Source organism: Columba livia, chromosome 9 (assembly GCF_036013475.1).
Source record: "Columba livia isolate bColLiv1 breed racing homer chromosome 9, bColLiv1.pat.W.v2, whole genome shotgun sequence".
Lineage (NCBI taxonomy): Eukaryota > Metazoa > Chordata > Aves > Columbiformes > Columbidae > Columba > Columba livia.
The window spans coordinates 11,025,892-11,045,414 of NC_088610.1; the positions used below are offsets into that span (position 1 = coordinate 11,025,892).

General features: G+C 37.7%; 1 long non-coding RNA gene across 2 annotated transcripts in view; it reads left to right on the forward strand.

The window, feature by feature from the left end:
- The first annotated feature begins 296 nt into the window (after positions 1 to 296).
- Positions 297 to 19,523, forward strand: part of LOC135580241 (uncharacterized) — a 100,051-nt gene continuing 80,824 nt past the window's right edge. The window contains exons 1-3 of one of the 2 annotated variants that reach the window (XR_010474660.1): positions 297 to 3,836; positions 7,002 to 7,098; positions 10,264 to 10,429. This is a non-coding gene — a long non-coding RNA (uncharacterized LOC135580241). The other variant, XR_010474659.1, reaches the window with a different exon arrangement.

The following is a 19,523-nucleotide window of genomic DNA, read 5'->3' on the forward strand; positions in this document are numbered from 1 at the left end:
AGCAGTATTTTAAAAAATAACAGATATACAAAGAAACTGTACTACCTTATTGTAGGAATGCAGATTTTTCTCCGTCTCTTTTTTTTTTAGGATGAGATGGAGCATCTGCTCTATAGTAATTTCCATGCTTGGGTAATTAATCTAATGATTACATGGATGTTGGCTGGGAGACAACACAGTACATTGTAGAGGAAGCTGTAAAGAGGCTGGTAAACACAGGCTTATGTAGTTTTAAAGGAGGCAGAAAGAAGAAAAGATACTGTTCTGAATGATACACAATGCTGGATATAATCAGTGTGTGTTTTTGAAAGAGCTGCACGTTTAGTTCGTGCCATTGTTCCCAGCAGGAACTCCCACACCAGCTTCTTTTGAAATCTGACCATTAGAGATTGTTTTGATACATTCTTGAGTGCAAACATAAAAGCTGACATAAATTGTTTCATCAATACTAGTTTATAATTTTAGTCCAAAGATGTCTGAGATATTTGCATACATGAAACAGCTCTGAACAGAAGGTAATTGTGCATCTTATTCAATGTATGTACCTGGCATACACTGTTTAGAACTGATATTTGGGGAAGGAAAAGTCAAATGGGTAGGATTCTGCCTGGAAGATTTATGTGATTTTAAATAACTGATTGAATTTTAACTTGGTTCATTTGGACTGAGAAAAAAATGGGATAGATGGGTTTATACCAGTTTTATTGTGATGGAAATAGACCTCGATTCAGGTGTTATTTTCTGTACTAAGCTGCTACCTTGACTTTTGTCTTTCCTGGCTTACAGCAATGGAAAGAGAATTGGTGCTATAGTGTTTGTTCCAGTTGGTAACATGGGCTTGTAGCCAAAAATCATTTTGCTGGTCAACCAAAGGATTTGCCAATAAATTATCAAATGCCTAGTTCTTTTGACCCTGAAACTAGTCATTCAGCTACTGTAGGAAGAGCTCTAGAGCAATGAAAGAGCAAGGTGTCCTTTGATTTTACTATCCCATACAGTTAGGGAAAAAATTAACTAGTTTCCCCCTTCAGCAGATCATAGGAAATAACAAGCTGGTATCAAAGTAAAGCTCCCCAGTAGGGCTAAGGATACAGTAACAATGTAACAATAAAGTGCACTAAGCAAAGCATGTTAAATAAAAGCAAGCTCCGCTTTGGCAGGAGTCCTTGAAGTAGTGAACACAGCTAAATCAGCCTTGGCTAAAAGACCAAATGGAGTCAGCAATATTTTGCATAAATAATACTCCCCACTGTAGTTCCATTTCCAGCCTTGGAGCTTTTAAAACTGTGTCTGTCCTTTAAGCGCCTTCCTGCTCACAAGATGAATTTCATTGAGAAACACTAAGCTTTTAAAACAAAGGAAAAAAAAAAAAAGGCAAACTAAAAACAGTGCATAAAAGCCTTTTAACCTGGTGAAATTTCAGTTGCATATTATGGGTTAAGTGGAGGGAAATGAAGGAAAAAACCACACTAGCATTCTCAAATGGCAATGTTGTACATATAAGGAAAATAAGTCACAATTAAGAGGCAATCTGCACTGTATTTCTACAAGTAGTCCCTTGTATAACATTAAGCATAAGGGGCTGAAGCTCAGACTAGCATCCTTAGAATAAGCTATTTGGATATGTTGAATCTCAGTGCCACTTCAGTGTGCTTCATTCATTAAACATAAACCAGAAAAAAAAGTATAACTCCATGTGTATACATGTATGCTTTGGGCTAGTGTGTTAATGACTGCAGAGCAGTATTGAAAGAAGCAGGCAAAAAATGTCTCACAAAAACATACCAGCTGACATACCAGGTAACGTGGCACCAACATTTCAAAGCAGCTCCCTGGAATTTTCCATCACTTAGCTGTAGCCATTGGTGTTGCATGAGGAAATTCCAGGTCACCAGGATGATGTTAGTGATTTTGTTCTGTAACAGTTGTGCTCCTGGCAGAGAGTGAAGAGGTAAGGATCATTAGTGGGAAGGGATGACTTTCTCAGGAATGTGTGAATCAGTCTTCAAGACTGGCAGGGTATGGAGAGCAGCGCCACAAATGTCTGATTGTGCTTGGTGAGGTAGGATGGGGAAGTGATGCTCACAGAAGAGATATTTGAAAAATTCTTTTCATAAGCTGAATTGAGTAGAAGCTTGACTGAGGAGGAATAACAGCTGGATTTGTGAGAGAGCATGTTGGAAGTAATGTGTCTTATGTGTAGAGCTAAATAACAGATAATATTTTGTATTTGGAAGCGTGTACAGTCGGCTTTTTAAAATGGAGTAGAAATGTCAATGAAGTCAAAGCTGCTATTCAGGCTGCAATAGCTGTGAGAGTGACATGGGTTCCCACAAGTGGGAAAACTGAAGAAGAATTAGCAGGCCAGCCAGAAATGATTTAGGCAGCTGTCTCATCCCTTACCCTGCAGGAAGTTGTGTGGGGAGTATTGTTTCCCTTATTTCCAACCATTAAAATCTCAGAAGGCAGCAAAATTTCAGGGAAGAAGTGATGACAGCTCAGGGAATGGAGTTCATAATGGAACCAATGAAGCAACCTTATCTTCAGCACATATTTGTGCTCCCATAAGATATATCTGCTATTTGATTTCATCTACATTATTGAAAAACAGTGTCTCTTAAATTTATTTTTAAAGTAGTTGCTGAAACAAACAATACATATGTAATTGCTGGGTCATTGTCCTAGCCAGTTACCAACTGGCAAGTTTTGAAATAGAGGCAGAAGGGAAAATAAAATTTCCACAAGCTAATTGTAAAAAATGGTGTCAGATTGAAAAGGAGAGACGCAGATTCGTCCCTGAAGAAAAGACAGTCTGAACTCTGACACCGTACGTCTGCTCTGTGGGAGCTGTTTGCTGGGAAGCGTGTTTGCCTGCAGACTGCTTTCAGCAGAGATTACTTCGTACCTGCAGAGTCCCTACCTGGGGGCAGAGGAGGAGTGAAGGGGAAGGAGTGAGGGAGGAGTGGTGGTGTTGCTAAGGAGAGTGTGGGCCAGAGAAGAAAAGACACAAATACACAGAGAGAACCAGGTTTATGAGTTCTGCTGCTCAAAGAACATCTGATTTGTGTGATAATATCCCAGAGTAAACCTCTGGTTTTTTTCTCCCATGGAGTAGGTGAAAATAGAGCAGACTCCTTTGGATTTCACCAGAGACCAGCACAGTATAACTGATCTAACTCTGCATGAGCCCCAAAGTTTTTCAGTTTAATACTCAATAGCCAAAATGATCAAAGCTAAGAGTCTTAAGTTAGCCTCAATTTAAGCCTGAACTTCTGTTTTGGCAGAGAGTGAACTGACCTTTTGGGGTTGTGAACATCCAAATTCCACACAAGTCAGCATATTTGAAATTTGGTTCTTATTTGTATTGAAACACAGCTTTGATAATCTAACTTGATGGCAACAGGGTTTAAAAATATGCACTGTGTGCCCTTCCCTTCAGGCCTCATGCTGGTATTTCTCATTTCCCATAGCTGTACCCTGCCATGGCACTGAAAAGTACATTGACTCCTATTTTAGCTTTTGCTGTGCAGCTGAATAAGGGCTGAACCTGCCAAGGTACAGGGTGGAGAGCATGGAGCTTCTGTTGGCCTTTGCACTGCAACATTTGCCAGGTCCTGCCACAAAACCCCAGACTTGCCTTTGTGTTCCCGTCGAGTTGCAGGAGAAGCGTGGAATTCTGTTTCATCAAGATGCAGTGTCTGGTACAGCCCCAGCTCCCCAGGCAAGCGTCTGCCTCTTTCATCCCCCTTTGATGTGTATCCAGCAAGAGTTGCCGCTGCAACACAACCATGCCGGCTTTGGTCCTCCAGCAGCGGGGAGGGAAGGTCTGAGAGGAGGTAAGACAAGGGAGAACAGCTGGATACGAGCACAAGGAAACAAAAAGAAAAATAGCACATCACAAATAGTGGTTGTAGTACATTTTCTGTTTATACTGTTTTCCTGACTGTTGTCTTTGTCTTAAAGCTTTTAGAAAATATGGAATTTTTAAAAGCATGAAAGGCAAGCCTTTTGTCAAATTCTACTAACCTGTCCTTTTGATCTAGTCTAACATAATTTTCTTTCATATTTATCTTCTGGCACGTGTCTTTATATAGTTTTGAACTGTCATAAATTGGATTTTATATAGTTCCTTCACAAGGCTATTTCATAGTTCAATATCTCTTAGAAGAGAAGCTCTTCCCTTTTTGCCACCTCTCCACCTAAATTTGACCAAAAAATTTTTCAAAGTTTCCCCTGTAATTCTGTGTTCTATGAAGTTATACCTTTGATTAATTCTCTTAGCACTGAAAATTCCCTCTGCTGAGGAAAATTTTATTGTAACTTTCTCTTAATCATTTCTTATACATAGACCTCATTTTTATGAAAATGCACTTGTATTTTACTATAAAGGACTATTTATTTGATTTTGCCAGAGCTTACAGAGAAAGGTGTCTCACATAAGCCCTTTCCTGATAACTCTGGGGTGGATTTTCAACAGCAGGATGGAAATTAATTCCTAAAAAACAAAAAAATCCCTCTATCCTCAGCCTGCAAATAGGAACTAAAATGTTTACATGAGTCTTATTGCCATCACTTATACAGTCTCATTCCACAGTACTGGGACCACCACTCTATAAATTTCAATTATACTATTAGCAATAGCTCTTCAGTGCAGTAATTGGTACGCTTACTGTATCTAATGGAGTATTTTTCCTCTAATTGACTTCAAATTTATCATATAAATGTCAAAGCCAAAATTTTCCTATAATAACTTATTATCTCTGCTGTTCTAGCTCACTGCACTCACAAGAAACAGAGCAATAATAATCTTTGGGGATAATGAAGGACAGCAGCTTAATTCACAAAGTGCTGGAAAGAATGACAGCTACTTCTTACCTGTCAAAACCAGAAACTTTTAATATATTCATTTAATTTGACTACAGGTCCCATCCACATGCTATTTTTCCTCTCACTGTAATATAAGGATGAATCCAGTTTTTGCTAGAAAATGAGAATAACTTGTGTTTAGAAGATGGACTTCCTATGAACATGTTTTTATACAAGTATTTCCATTATGAGAGGCTTTCTTACTCTGTATAGTGCAATCAATTGTAGCACAAGAAATAGGCTATTATACCATGACACACAGGTGGCAAAGACACAAAGAAGCTTTTTAATGTGTAAATGAATTTTTGAGAATAAGTATGGGGAAAAATTGACGCAAGTGTACTCATCAATCCCATAGATTTTTACTTAGAGCTAAGACACTGAATCTCCGTATAAAGCTCCAGAACAAAAATTTATAGCTAATTAATTCTGGAAGCCTAGGCTGCTATATAGAATGCCATAATAATGAGCTTGAGGTGGGTAGTAAAATGGTGAACTTGGACTTGTATCTTTTAAAATTTCTTATCTGTTTGAAGACATTTGAAGACTTTTTCTGTAAGGTATGTGGCTTTGGTTCTTGTCCTCTATTCTATCATGAGGCAGTATCAGGGGCTGGGTCACAATCTCATGAGGCCATAGAGTTGCTGCAGCAGCTGTTTATGGCATTACTGTACTTCTGTCACTACCAATTACCAATATTATTCTCCATCATTGGAAAGCTGTTACCATCGATGGTTTTGCCTACCCCTCCTCCCCCGAAAGCAGGTACCTGCGGAGAGTAGTTCCCTCCACTCCTTCTCTAAATTACCCTGTCATGCATCTGAACAATACCTGGCTAAAAATCTCTCTGGATTCATTCTTGGAAATGTATAGGTAAGGTGCAAACTCTTCCTCCTAAGAAATACAACTACATTACAATTATTAACTCCTTTATTTTGCATGTGTCGGGCATCATAGATGGAAACTGATTGAAGTTTGGGTAAAAGGCTAAATTTTAATGATGAGATTTCATGTGATTTCTTCTCAACTTTCCTCTTACATATGTAATTAAGATTATTACATTTCTGTTCATGATTTTGTATTTTTGGACAGAAGTATCGTATCAGAACAGTGTAGTAGGATTCAATGTACTTGCAGACATGAAATACACACGGAAAGTAGACCTGAAATGTTACTTTGAAAAAATTTCTACCAAGAAATAAAAAAAGGGTAAAATCATGTGAAACGGAAGGCTTTAGTACCCTTCTGTGTATCCCATATGGCAAACCTTCACATGGCTTTATCTGAAGAGTAGGAGTTTAACCTACATAAGTTGAACTTATTGGCTAAAAATACTTTCTGCTTCTTCAACTAAGAAAAATGTACTAAGTGTAAGTAGTGGATGTTATTTAAATTCTTAAGTGGAACAGGAGAAGGAGGTAAAGTTTTCTGGAGTGGGCTGGAAGCATATGAAGATTCAACCTACAGGTGCAATCTTGAACACATAAATGCAATACCTAAAAATGAAAGGATTTTTTTTTTTTTGTAAAAAAGGGTCTAAGTGTAGCCATGTCCTACTGAAGTGTGCTCCTGTTATTATAGATTACACCACTCCTTCCTAGTGTGAGGAAAATGATTTACCCAGAAAATACAAAGATAAAACCTATCATTAGCTTGAGAGTTATAATTGCCTCAGATCCACCTCATCGTTCACTGCGTTTTACAAGAAAAACACATATGTGGGTATATCAAACCAGCACAGATACAATATACCCTGATATAACATATCCTTCAAACTTTGAATAAAATAAAGTACACTTGTTTAAGTGCAATTTTGCTGCTATCCTTGTATCTACATGAGCAGCAGGGATGTCACTGCCTCAGCAATGTAGTGCACCTACATTTAGTAGGAACATAACCTTACAGTGAGCTTTTTGAGTAGAGACCCAAGCATGGAATGCATATGGGATAACTGCTCATGGATTAACATTGTCTAGGATTTGCACTTAGGAGATACAAGTATTTATGTAATCTCTAGCTTCTTTTCCTTAAGTTTAAGCATAGCAATTTGTTTAGTGACTTGTGTCTTTCAATGTGTATGGATGAAAGAAGTGTTTCTTTTTTGTTGTTATGTGTACATTAATATCTCTCCTCAGAATTCTCTTCAGCATCTGATCTTGGCAGAAAATCTAAAGAAGCTGCAGAGGTACTATAACTATGCTGAAGGCTTTGATGGGAGTGACAGGCCACCAGGTAGAGCTTTCTTGCCCTTTTGGTATTTGGGTGCCTGAAAATCTGTGTCTCCAGTGCTTCAAGCACCCCGACAGAAACTAGACCCTTACTATGAGACTGGCCTGAAATTCAACAGCTCAGGAATATTAGGGCATTCTCACTGTACTGAGAGACCTTTATACATTGATTAATTTGGGCTACCGTAGACCAATAGTTTGTGACCTTCAGAGATTTTATATTTAATTTAATCCCACATCATTTGGAAGGAAAGGGGCAATAAAAGTGCAAAGTACTGTTCATTTAAAAATGTGCTGACAAGTGACTGTTCCATCTAACCAAGTCTTTTCTTTGGCAAAATCTATTAGAAGCAGATGACATTCCCTTTATTGAATGCATTGTACTATTTAACATATATCTTAAAAAATTGGGGGTTTGCCTCTTATATTTTTTACTTCCAAAAGTGAATGTTTATATCCTAAGGAGGCACAATTAGTTTTTAATATTCATTCGTCACACAAGGAAGTTCCAAATCAATGGCCCAAAGGGACTAGGTAGTAACACTCAAAAATAAAGGTAAGTTGAGCCTCAAGTTGTGCCAGTTTTGAACATTTTCAGGAACTAGATTTTCCTATAGCCCCATTATTTTACTGCATAATGGGAGCACTGTCTTTCAAATGATAGGTGATTATAATATATCTGTGGAATGTTGGCTGAAGAAACACATTAGACAATTTTAGGGGAAATGCTCATAAACCCAGTTTCTTGATATTATATAATAAAAACCAAACTGAAGTGCACACTCATTTTTAAAACGGTAAATGTTTCTAATATTTTTCAAAGTGTTTGAAAATATAGAAAGAACAAATTTAATGCACTCAATGCATAAATGTCTAAAAGTTCAGAGTTTTTGTTCAATTTGGACTTGTCCAGATGTATTAGATTGTGAATGGAGAGTTTGTATGATCTTTTGAGGTCTCCTCCTTCACTTCCTCATTTCAAAGTCTTGGGTCTTTTGCAATTTCATTGTTTTATTTTGTTTATACAACCAAAAAGATGTGAGTGGGAGCTATCCTAGAAACCTTGCCTTGCAGTATAAATGATTAGTGGAATTATTAAGGAGTTGGTTGTCAGAAGAAGAATTTTAGACCTGAGAAATTTACAACAGAAGAGGATAGGTGCAGAGATCAGAAACTTAGAGGAAAAGTATAATAGAAGAAAATATACAAAAAGGCAAGGAGTGAGGCATTCATATGAATATGGTCTCTAGCTTCTCCAGTAAATCTCTGTGGTGGTTTATCAGCCACTGCTGAAGTTGATTTGACAAGTACAGAAAAATTTCTTAGACGTAAAGTGAGACATGTAATTTGTTAAGAATTTAACTAAAGCAAAAGTACTATACAAAGCCTAGAAAAAATAAAGCGTGGCTGTACAGAATGAATGCATATACTGCTTTATGGGTTGTGACAAGTATGCCCAAGCTGGTAGGTAATTGTCTCTGAGGTAGGTGTTCTGTCCCCACTGTATTCTCCATCTTACTGGTTAACAGTTAGATAGTTATGACAATGTCTCCTTGTCATTACTGAGGACAAGTGACATAAAAATAATGAACTGGCCTTTTGATCATACGTTGATTTTTGCTGTTTCCTTTTGGATTCCAACCAAAATATGACAATAGTTTCAGTATGACTATATATGAAGTATAGGAAGTATCCATGTATTTCTCTTTCAAGGAACAGAAATAATGGTGCCTAGTAGTAGCCTTGCATTTCTCAAGAGCCAAGCATAAGACATAGCCTCAAAATATTTCAACACCACACTGGTTGCCAGGTATTTACAAAAGAACTAATCCAGGCTAGCTTCATTTTACAAATTCTTATGTTCTTATAAATAGATATGTTTCAGTACAAGGTCTGCTCATTGCTAAGCATATGCTATGCAGCAGTCTGCTGCAGGTTTTTGCCTATTCACATGTCTGTAGCTTCAGATACATCAAGACTGAAATGGAAATTGTACACTCAAATCCTTCATGCAGCTTTGGAAATATCAGTTGTCTTTATTCCTAGTTTGCCAGAGGACCAAGTGGCTTCTATCAGCATAAAAATGACAATTCCTCAATTGGTGTGGGTTGAAAAGACAATATGAATTGACATCCACTTTCTTTAAAACTTTCACCATGTGAAATAATTGTCCCTTTATGGAAAAAGCCCTGTCTCAAACAAGACAGAGAACTCCAACTTCCCACATTAAAAACAAGACAAAATAAATGAAACTAAATGAAACCAAACAAAAAACCCGAACCATCAACAAATCAAAATCCCAAACAAAACAAAACCAAACAACCAAGCAAAAAAAGCCCAACCTCTAGAGAATAAAACTGTTGCAGCTGAGCCATTAGGATTTTAAATAAACTTGTTGTTAATGGTACAGTATCACTGGATCGCTGCTCAGAAGTATAAAACATTAGCAGCCTTTTCAGACTTGTTCGAATGACTTCAGCCTCGTACTGCTGAATATCTGCCCATGGAAGTACTACAATGAATATCTAATACATGGTCACCAAATACTCCACATCTATCTTTTTGTGTAAGCTGTTTCTCTAGATTGAAGAGACTGTCTCATACTTCAATAAGCCACATACACATATAGGAGATAATGAAAAATCATCCATTTCTATGCACTGAAGAGGCTGAATTAAGTCTAAGTGATTAAAAAAGGAATCCATTAACCTGTTTCCTGTCATTCTGGTTTTGTATGATGGAAAATACAGTTTTAGAAAGGATGGCTTCAGGTATCTCTTTATTGCAGACCTTCATGATAAGTGAAATAGGGAAACATTTCTCTGGAAAGCTGTGCCAGATAGGTGTTTTGACTGGCTTCTTTTTATAGTGCTGAAATGAAGCTAGATCAGAGAAAAAAAATTAGTTACCCATGGAAAAACAGGAAATAAACTTGGTCAGATTTCCCAAGACTAGTCGTTACGCATAGAATATCATCTGATTTGTGAAAATGTACACGAGCAGAGTTTTCTGAAGAGTATCAGGTACTTTGGATTATTTTGAAAATTTTAACAACTTTTGGGAAAGAGATAAAACTGAAAGGGGCATGTGATTGATATCGATCCTGCAACTGCATCCTGTCAGAAAAGTGCTTTTACTCCTGCTTATTATCTTCCATCTTTGTGTGCAGATGTTTCAACAGCCTGATTTGCCATCAGAAGTGCTCAGTCAGATTCTCTGGGTCACTGGACATTGGCAGTGCTGGGCTGGTGTGCTTGTTCCTGGAACGGGGCATCGCTGGACAGTTTTGGTCTGCCTGTTGCCTTGTTGGTCACCTTTTGGCCTCTCTGTGCTTGGTGAGACATTCAATACACGCTGAAGACCCTGGGGTGCATTGAAAAGGCTCTCTCCTCCTCACCACTTCTCTCCTCTCTTGGGTCCCATACTCTGCAATCTTGTGTCTATGAATACCTTTATGTATATAAGTATTTTTTCTTTAGTAGTGTGAAGAAAATATACTCTTGTGTAAGTATTTTCCAGATTGAGCTTTAAATCTGCAGTGTAGTGTTTCCCTGTGCTGTTGAATATTTATCATGCTTTACCCCAGAGATGGCTGTATTTCAGTGAAGAGTTGAGCTGATATATCAAGGCTATGAGCCTTGCCAGAATTTCACTATGTGTGTAGTCCTACTAAATAGAGTGGGGCAGTCATGTAGCTGAACTTGCTCACCAGTGTAAATACTGACAGGATCAACTCCTGCTTCTACAAATGTTCAAGGAAGGAAAGAGCATTATTGATTTGTAGAGAGTTGCTGAAGGAAAAAAGCATGGAGTATATTCAAATACTTGTAAAAATTACTTTCCAACTGAATGCCACAGTAGTGCCTGAACATTTTTTGAAACTGAAATAGTGTTTACTACCAAGTGCAGTGATGAGCAATAAGAAGCGTTGCTGAGGAGATGTGCCAGCATCACGAAAATAACATTGGCTCTGGACCATTTTTTCATCTCCGTGATATTTGTCACGGAGCAACATTCAGAATCTTGATAGTGAGTTCATGCTGTGAAATACAATGAATGTAATATCTAGAAAATGAGAGAACAGATGCATTTGAGTTGTATAATCCAGTGCGACATCCATCACATTGTGAAAATAATAACTGCTGATCTTGAAAGATAAGAATATATGGAGCAGAAATGGTCCAAATTTTTTGCTGGATTGAAAAGAAATGCATAATTTCACAACCTGTGAAAAATCATTATGAAGTGGTTTATAATTTTATTTATTCTGAACAGACACATGAGTCTGCTGCCATATGCCATAAAACCTGTCTTATGTATTTTGAGATGTCTAATTCTACTGCAGTTTTTTCTTACTGACACATGATGTAAGATGGTACAAAATTCTGATAAAGAAGTTCTTTATTGAAAAAAAGTTACCTTTATATTCTGTAAATCAAGAAGCAAATAAAACCTAGTGTCTTTATGTGGTAAAACATACACTGTGTTTTATGTTATTTGCATTGATTAAATGTTTTAAAAATAACTTTAATCAGTGCAAGTGGCATACAGATTTTAAACAAAGAAAATGTTTGAGAGGTGTAGGTCTGTCCTGGTTTTGTTAAAAACAAGTTTCTCTTTTAGTGAATTTGCCTGTCAGCTAAAGCTTTCATATTAGCTGCATTTTCCTGGAAAACCAGATACATGTTTTGGTAAACATAGCAATGGAATGCAAAGTTATTGATAAGCATGGATGGACATCTTGTGAGAGGGGCAACGAGAAAGAGGTGACCAAGAAACTGACCAACTGCATATAACATTCCATTCATGTGAATACTTCATATAAAAGTGGGAGATCACGAGGATCTCGTCCCTTTTCCTTATGGCCAACATTAGGAGAGAACCTTGCTAGTCGTCCCTGCGAACTGAGGCCTAGTGACAGACTGAATCCAGCTCCTGTTGGCTGCAGAGTCCAATCCAGGACTTCGGGTGCCAGCTCTGCAGTTGCTGAGACTTTCAAGATTGGTTTTGTATATTTTGTATTATTTTCTCTATTCTTATTAGTAGCATTGGTAAAACATTTTTAATTTTTCCAACTCTCTTCTCTCTGTCCTTCTGTCCCTCCCGATCACCTGTCCTGAGTGGAAAGGGGGGAGAGGGAGGGGCTGGAGGGGGAAGTGGGGGGGAGAGGAGGTTAACAATACCTCTGCCACAGTTTTATTGTCACCCCACAATCAAAACCTCGACAAGGTCAGAACTTTTCTTCAGTAAATATTTTGGATTCTACTCATACTGCTTACTGCAAGCAATACAAATGTTGCAAAGAAGCAGAACCATGTCACCTCTTGATACTCAGCTTTATGCATAACACACTATAACCCAAAATCTCCTGTGCATGTATGTACATTCACAGTCAATAATCTATTCAAATTCACGAAAAATCTCATTTCAAAAAATAGATATATAGTGACTGTGCAAGAAAATTATCACTTTCTTGTGTGTAAATGGATAAAAGAAGGATGGCCTCCAGCTCAAAAGAGAAGTTGATGTACTATTGCTGCAGTTCATTCTGGCTTTGTTTTTAGTTTTGCCTTTTGAAGGCAAATAGGTGTGAGGGACATTAATAATAGTATTTGTGTCTATAATCAAGGATATATTTTTCTCAGGGTGAAGGAAAATTGAGCAGTGTGTGTCTTTTGGATCTCAAGATGAATAGAAGAGCTTTGTTTTGACAGGAAGGCTTTGGTAGTCCTTTTGCAGTGTTTTGCATTTCGTTAATGGAATTAACATACAATGAATTCTGCACCTCCAACCTCCTAGGTACTCTTTTGATTCAGGGTGCTGTTTCCCAGTGTGAACACTGGATCTCACTGGCTCCCCAAGCATCTACTGCAGGCTGCTCTCAGACCTGGGGTGCTAGATGGACCTTCACTTTTATTCTTGATTTGAAATCCCTTTATGATTTTTTTTTTTTTTTTGAGTATGATTACACAACAAAAGAGTGTGTGTGTGGGGGGGGGGGGGGCGCTGTGTCCTCGTTGTTTTTCACCTCCCTAATGAGTAATCCTTCAAGGAGTGAGCTCTCTTAACTCACTAGAAATAAGTGGCAAAACTCCCACTGTAGTTAACGGTGTTGAATCAAGTCTCAACTGAACATGTAGGTGGTATCACATGTAGGAAAGGCAGACTTCACCGTACTGGGTTTTTGACTGTCTTCAGTAAGAAAGATGCTCAGTATTCTCTTCCCCTCTTGATTTCCCCAGTTCTTTATGGGCAGTTCCAGGTAATGAAAAGCAGGTTACAGATATATATTTGAAATGTGTATGTTACTAAGTATTTATTTAAAGTTTTATACTGATTGGATAGGAAAGCGTTTCCAGATGTTGACTATGCTGCACAAATTCAATGAAGTACACATGTATATTAGCATCATTGTCAATTGTTATGAGCATGAACAAATTCAATCTTTCTTTGCCCATTGTGCTTGAGTATTTTGACTTAATGATCCCCATCTTAGAGAGAACTCTATTAGCACTTGCAGATGTCACTATAAACGTAGCGGTGAAAAAAGCTTTAGGATGTGAAATAATCAGGCTATATACTGCTAGTCTCTTGCTGTTAGTGGAGTATTTGAAATTCTCAAATTGGTTTCTTTTGAATGAATACTGAATTTTAAATTCCTGCTTACAATTCTTTGTCACTTAGTTAATAAGGCATGCTTGAGGGTGACTAAATTTCATATTCAGGAAACTTACCAGTTTTAGAGATTCTAATTTACATCTCATAATTAGAGTATCATGAGAGTTGTGAAAGGGTACTGAACCTCTTACAATGCTTGATCAATAGTATATAGCATCTTAACTGTTATGTAGAATAGATTACCCTTTGTTAGTCCAGGTGTTTTATGAACAGATGCTTCGTTTTTGGATCTCTACAAGTCACTACTTTTTTCCTTTGAATAGAAAAATCTGTTATACTTTTGCAGCGACCTCATAACTATCTGTCTGTTCCACTGAATGGTCTGTATTAATGCAACTGTGATGTTCAAGGTCAAAATGCTGTAAATAGTAATTCAGTACTCTGCGGAGTCCCAGATGATGTTTGTGTGTAATAAGGCACAAGGAAGCTCAAACGATGACATTTTGCCCAAACAATCTGCTCAATTCTATTGCTGTATCAGGGACTTTTGATGTCTCTTCAATGTCATCTAAAGTTTTCCACATTGTTTTAGAGGGTTTTTTGTGCATTTCAATTATGGCTTTTATTCAGCAACAGCATTTAATTCTTGACAGTTACTTCAGTTTGACAGTCTCTGATTTAGCTGTTATCTATTTTGCAGCGATGTCAAGAGTGGCATGATAAAGTGGGTTACTTTGATTGAATATAAACAGGATCTGGACAGTTCAATAAAAGATCCTTGCATGTTTAATTCCTAGCTGTCATGGTATCAGCAAAAAGCATATAAGATTCAAGATGAACTTGGTTCACTTCCTGTAGCTGACCCAAATGCCATCCATTAATGGGTTTAATTTTAATGCAAGTTAATTGTGTTGCCTGCTATTTTTGTGTGGCAAGACAAATTAGAATTGGATTAACAATAATTTTAGCCGTATTTTTGCATTTTAAGGGAATTTTCCTTGTGTAAAGTGCCCAGGTGAGCTCTGCATGCAACTGAAACGTAACTAAACTCTTCAAAACCAGGTCAGTTTGTTGAGGTTGTGATTGTATTGATTTTCTTGTCTATATGTAGAGGGTGCAAAACTAACTTACTCTCTGTTTGTATACCAGACTATTTATATCTACAGCCTTCAAGTGGAGAACTTGGTGAGTCCAAAGTTTACATCTTCCTTTATACAATTTTAATTTATTCTCCATTAATATAAGTAAAAAGAACATCAAGTCAATATCCCAGACAGTTACCCACGGATGGATTTATTTTTTAAGAAGGTGCATACAAAATACGCAAAAATGGGTACTTTAAACTTCTCTATTTGAGAGCTCTAGCTTTGAAATTTCTTTGAAGATATAGCCTATGCTATTACCATTGTATATTTTGTTTGGATCTTTATTTGGCACCGTTTTTTAGTTACCTCTCAACAACAGCTGATGGTAACTTCTAGATCTTTGCATGAGTGTTTATATTTACTTGCTTTATACTTAGTGGGAGATGGACTTGTTAAAATTTTCTATTTATTAACAGTGAGGAAGGCTGCCATCAGTCAGCAAATTTACAGCCTCTCAAGTAACATGAACACAGTGACAATTCAAAACTTAACTAGTCTGTTTGCAATTGCTGGTTAATGAGAGGTTACAGCTGCATGGAAAGGGGTCAGGTTAAATGATCATGTTATTCTTTTAATTTCCCTATGAGATACACAAACCATACCCTATGATTTACTTGTTATGTAGGCAATATATGGATGCATGATATGGATGCAAATACCAGTCCAGTGGGAAGTAGTAAGCAATAAACTTGCAAGTAGTCTTAGAACACTGTTGGACTTTGAAACCAAAGAAGAATCTGTGTACTGTTATCTTTCTATTAGTTGCATATCTCTTTCTCCAAGGTCTTGGGTCATATGCTGTCACCAAAGATAAATGTCCAAGGTACAGAAATAGAAAATTTCTGCATTCTATTCTCATTTGATTTCTCCTTCACTAACAGTAAAATCTTGGGCAATTGCAAATCCAACTCTCTCTATAGAGCTGGATTTCAACCTGATAGATTGATTATTTCTAAATGCTATGCCATCAGGGCTTAATTATAAAATAATTGCAATGGGTGCATTATTTGATCTGTCATGCATACCATTTTCACTATTTTTTGTCCTTTTGAGAGTTTGAGTACCTGAATCTGATGATAACGAACAAAAGCGCTAGGACTTAAAACACATTTTCTTCCTCCTTTTGACGTAGGTCTATTTTAACTCAACAAAGTCCCCAGATGATTAGAAGCAAATCTGAAAAGTCAGTTTAGAGATAAATGGCCTTTTCTTCTTACCTTTAATTTTTACTGAAACCAGTCCTTGTTGCAGATGAGTTGACTGGAAAAAACAATGAGCTAATTTTTGCCATTTTTGGGATAAAATGCTTACTTTATGCTGGAGAGTGAAAATTATATTGCATTTTTTACTAGGAAAAGTAGATCTTAAGAAAGCGATAGGTAAGTCTTTAGACACTGTCTTCTAGGCATGCTGTAGCTTAATAGCCAGGATGTGTCATGGTAAGTAATGTATCTGAGAAATATTCCTAATGGGAAAGAGCAAATCACTCACAGCTTCAGCAGGAGTTACCCAGGAAACAACTGCTGTTTATGATTAACTACCACCAACTTTTACAAATAAACATGAAGGACCTGATTTTAGTCTCGTCACTCTTTAGAGCAGCTTAAGTCCCTTGTCTATTGTGGAATTTATCTCTGATTAACAGCAGGGAGTGGAGAGGACCAGGACTCACAACCCCTGAGCACAGCACTAGTGGCACTGATGTTTGCTGCAGTGACAAGTGACACATGGAAAGCTTGCAGGGTCACAGCTTAAACCTCAAGTGCTTGCCTCAACTCTGTGCATTCTTGAATTGCAGAACTATGCAGTAAACTACATCAGAGCGAAGTTCTTTGCAATAATTCTCTCATTACTGAGTTGTGTGTTGGCTGTGAAGAAGGGGAAATAGCTATTCTTAGGATATTTAGACTGTTGTTCCACCTTTACTTGAACAGGTAAAATCCTCTCATCTCCCTCCAGACTCTCCATTGATCTTTGATATTGAACTGCCCAGTAAGAACCTCAGTGCTCGCCAGGTCATGTATCCTGGGGGTTGATGTAGCTCAGTATCCAGCTTTAGTGGAGGCAACAAAAGCAATTATTTGCAGCAAGCATGTAAGCCTGACAACTTCCTGCCATCCATTCCCTTTGTATGTCCTCAACATCCACAATTGCTGGGTCAAGGACGCTCTTTTTAGTAGCTGGATTTGGACTTATTGTCCATGAACTCACCCCTAATACATTTTTAAACCAGCTGTTACTGTCTGCTTTGACAAGCTCATGTCAACAAATTCCAGTGGTTTGCTATGAGGCATGTAAAAAAAATACCTGCTTTTCTCTGCATATCTCATGCTAGTCTGAGTGCTTCTCATTTTACTGTTGGGAGTTTGGTAAATAAAGGTTCTACATTCAAATTATCAATGATATTAATTACTTTGTAAACCTCAGTCATATTCTTCCTCAGTGCAGTGAGCAGTCCATTTTATTTCTTTAATTGGTGTTATAGGCAATGATCGCATGGTTCACTAGATTATAGACTTAGTGCTTTTCAGCAGCTTTTACTTTAAGGCACAATTTAGAAGCAAGAATCTGGCAGGGCAGTCCGCTGGACAGCACTATCAAAAGCTTAAAACTAGTGTTGCAAGGACGCTTTTTTGTTAGAGAAATGTTCCTTGACGAAGAGCCTCGTCCAGAGAAAATTCAGCCCGGGCAGGGAAAACTGGCAGCTTAGTGGCCTGTGAAAATCATTACAAAATTATATCATGAAAATTGCTGTGACAATGTCCAATTAAACTAACAAAGATATGCTTCTTCATTCCTCTCTTCCGCTGCTGCTCCTTGCCAGAAATTTTTAAAGCCCAATAAGAATTTCAGTTCTTGTCCTACATAAGCAACCCTGGTCAGTCTCTCCATCCTCATCCCAGGAGGTGTTGGCTCCTGGTGGGATGAGCTATAATTTTCTGCTAAATGCTGTGCTCACCACAGATTTTTAAAGCCCAGCCATAATTCCGCTTCTTGTGCTATGAGACCTGGCCTGCTCAGTTGTCGCTGTGTTTGCGCACGAGCCAGTGCCCAAGTGACACAAGGTGCAATTTTCTGCCAGATGTGGATTCTTGCCAGAAATTTTTAAAGCCTAATAATAATTCTGGACCTATGTGACCCACCCTTCTTGCTCTCTGCATCCTCATCACACTGGGCACTGTCTCCCAGTGGGATGAGCTACATTTTTCTACTAAATGCAGAAAACTAGCAAACCATGTTTCTGTTTGCAGAAGCCCCTTTGGGTCAATCTTTGGTGTGTGCCTATTGCCAGCAAAGGACCAAGTTTCTTGGCAATACCGCAAAGGAGAACAGGAAAAATGGAGGCTAGCAGTGTGAAATTTTTACAAAATAAGAGACCTTAGTATTTTTTAAAACCTTTATTTAAGCTGAAAGCAATTCTGAAGCATTCAGAAAGGTAGTGAATGTGAGGAAGTAGTAAAAACCAAGTGTAATTAAAGGATGAATAAGGCTGGGTGATTTTTATTCTTTTTTTTTTTTGAAGTTTTTTACACAGAAGTTCTCCATCTGCAGCTCACAGGCCACCTGTGAAATGTAGGAGGTTTCTGCTGGGTTACAGCCAGAAGCTTTTGTGTGCTTGTGCTGTACAATACGCCTACTCCTACAATCGTCTCAAAATCAGTGTCACAACAAAGAAACTGCTGGTTGCGTTTATATGTTTTCTGTGTGTGTCACATGGTTTTGTGCTATCAGCTCCTACTTATGTGCATGTATAAAGCTATGTTACTCTTGATGTCCCCACCAACCTGCTTAGTGCAGAAATATGTGTGTTACCTTATCAAAAAAATAGGATGAGAAACACATAGAAAGTAACTAAAACTATCAAGTCTTTTAAAATGGATGCCTGTCTTTTATTGGTTTGTGTTGCTTTTTTTGTTTGTTTGTTGATTTGTATTTGGTTGCGTGGTTGCGGTGTTTTGTGTGGGGTTTTTTTAGCCGTAGTTGTGAACTAATGAAGGAGGCGTTCGTGGCTGTGGAAAGGGATGTCACAAGGAAGCAGTCGCTGGGAGTCTGCCTGGGTGACAGATCCATCTGTTTCCTCCTCTAGGAGCATCACACACACTCTAATGAGGGAAAATGCCCATCAAACTTTGCAGCTTCAATTGGACTTTGGAAATGAAATGGAGGCAGATTCAGAAAGGAAAAATATGAAGGTTGTTCAGTCATTCTAGGATTTTTACCCCTGTTTTTTTACTAGCTGTACTAAGGCTTTATTTTTTTTTTTTTTAATAGCATAATCTTCTGTGCATTTCATAGCATAACCCTCCATGAAACCTAGAACAGAAAGAAAAAAATGCCCTGTGATAAAATTTTAAAGTGGAATGTTTTCAGAACCAGGGGGAGTAATGATGGGGGGAAGTGATGTGAAATTTCTTTTGACAAGAAGATGACAAGAGACGAGACTGAAGAGATTAATGCATACTTTGGGATGAAAAACCTAAACTGATACATCAGATAGCTGACTTGGGATGAGCCATTCACTCTTTATTTGCAATGAAAGCTTCTTTAATGATTTTAACATATATCCATTACATTTTTCTCCTTGATATATAACTCAAAATGCTATATCAACTCCTCAAAGGTTAGCACACAGGTTTATTTTAATGTGGAAGTGGATCACCAGGTT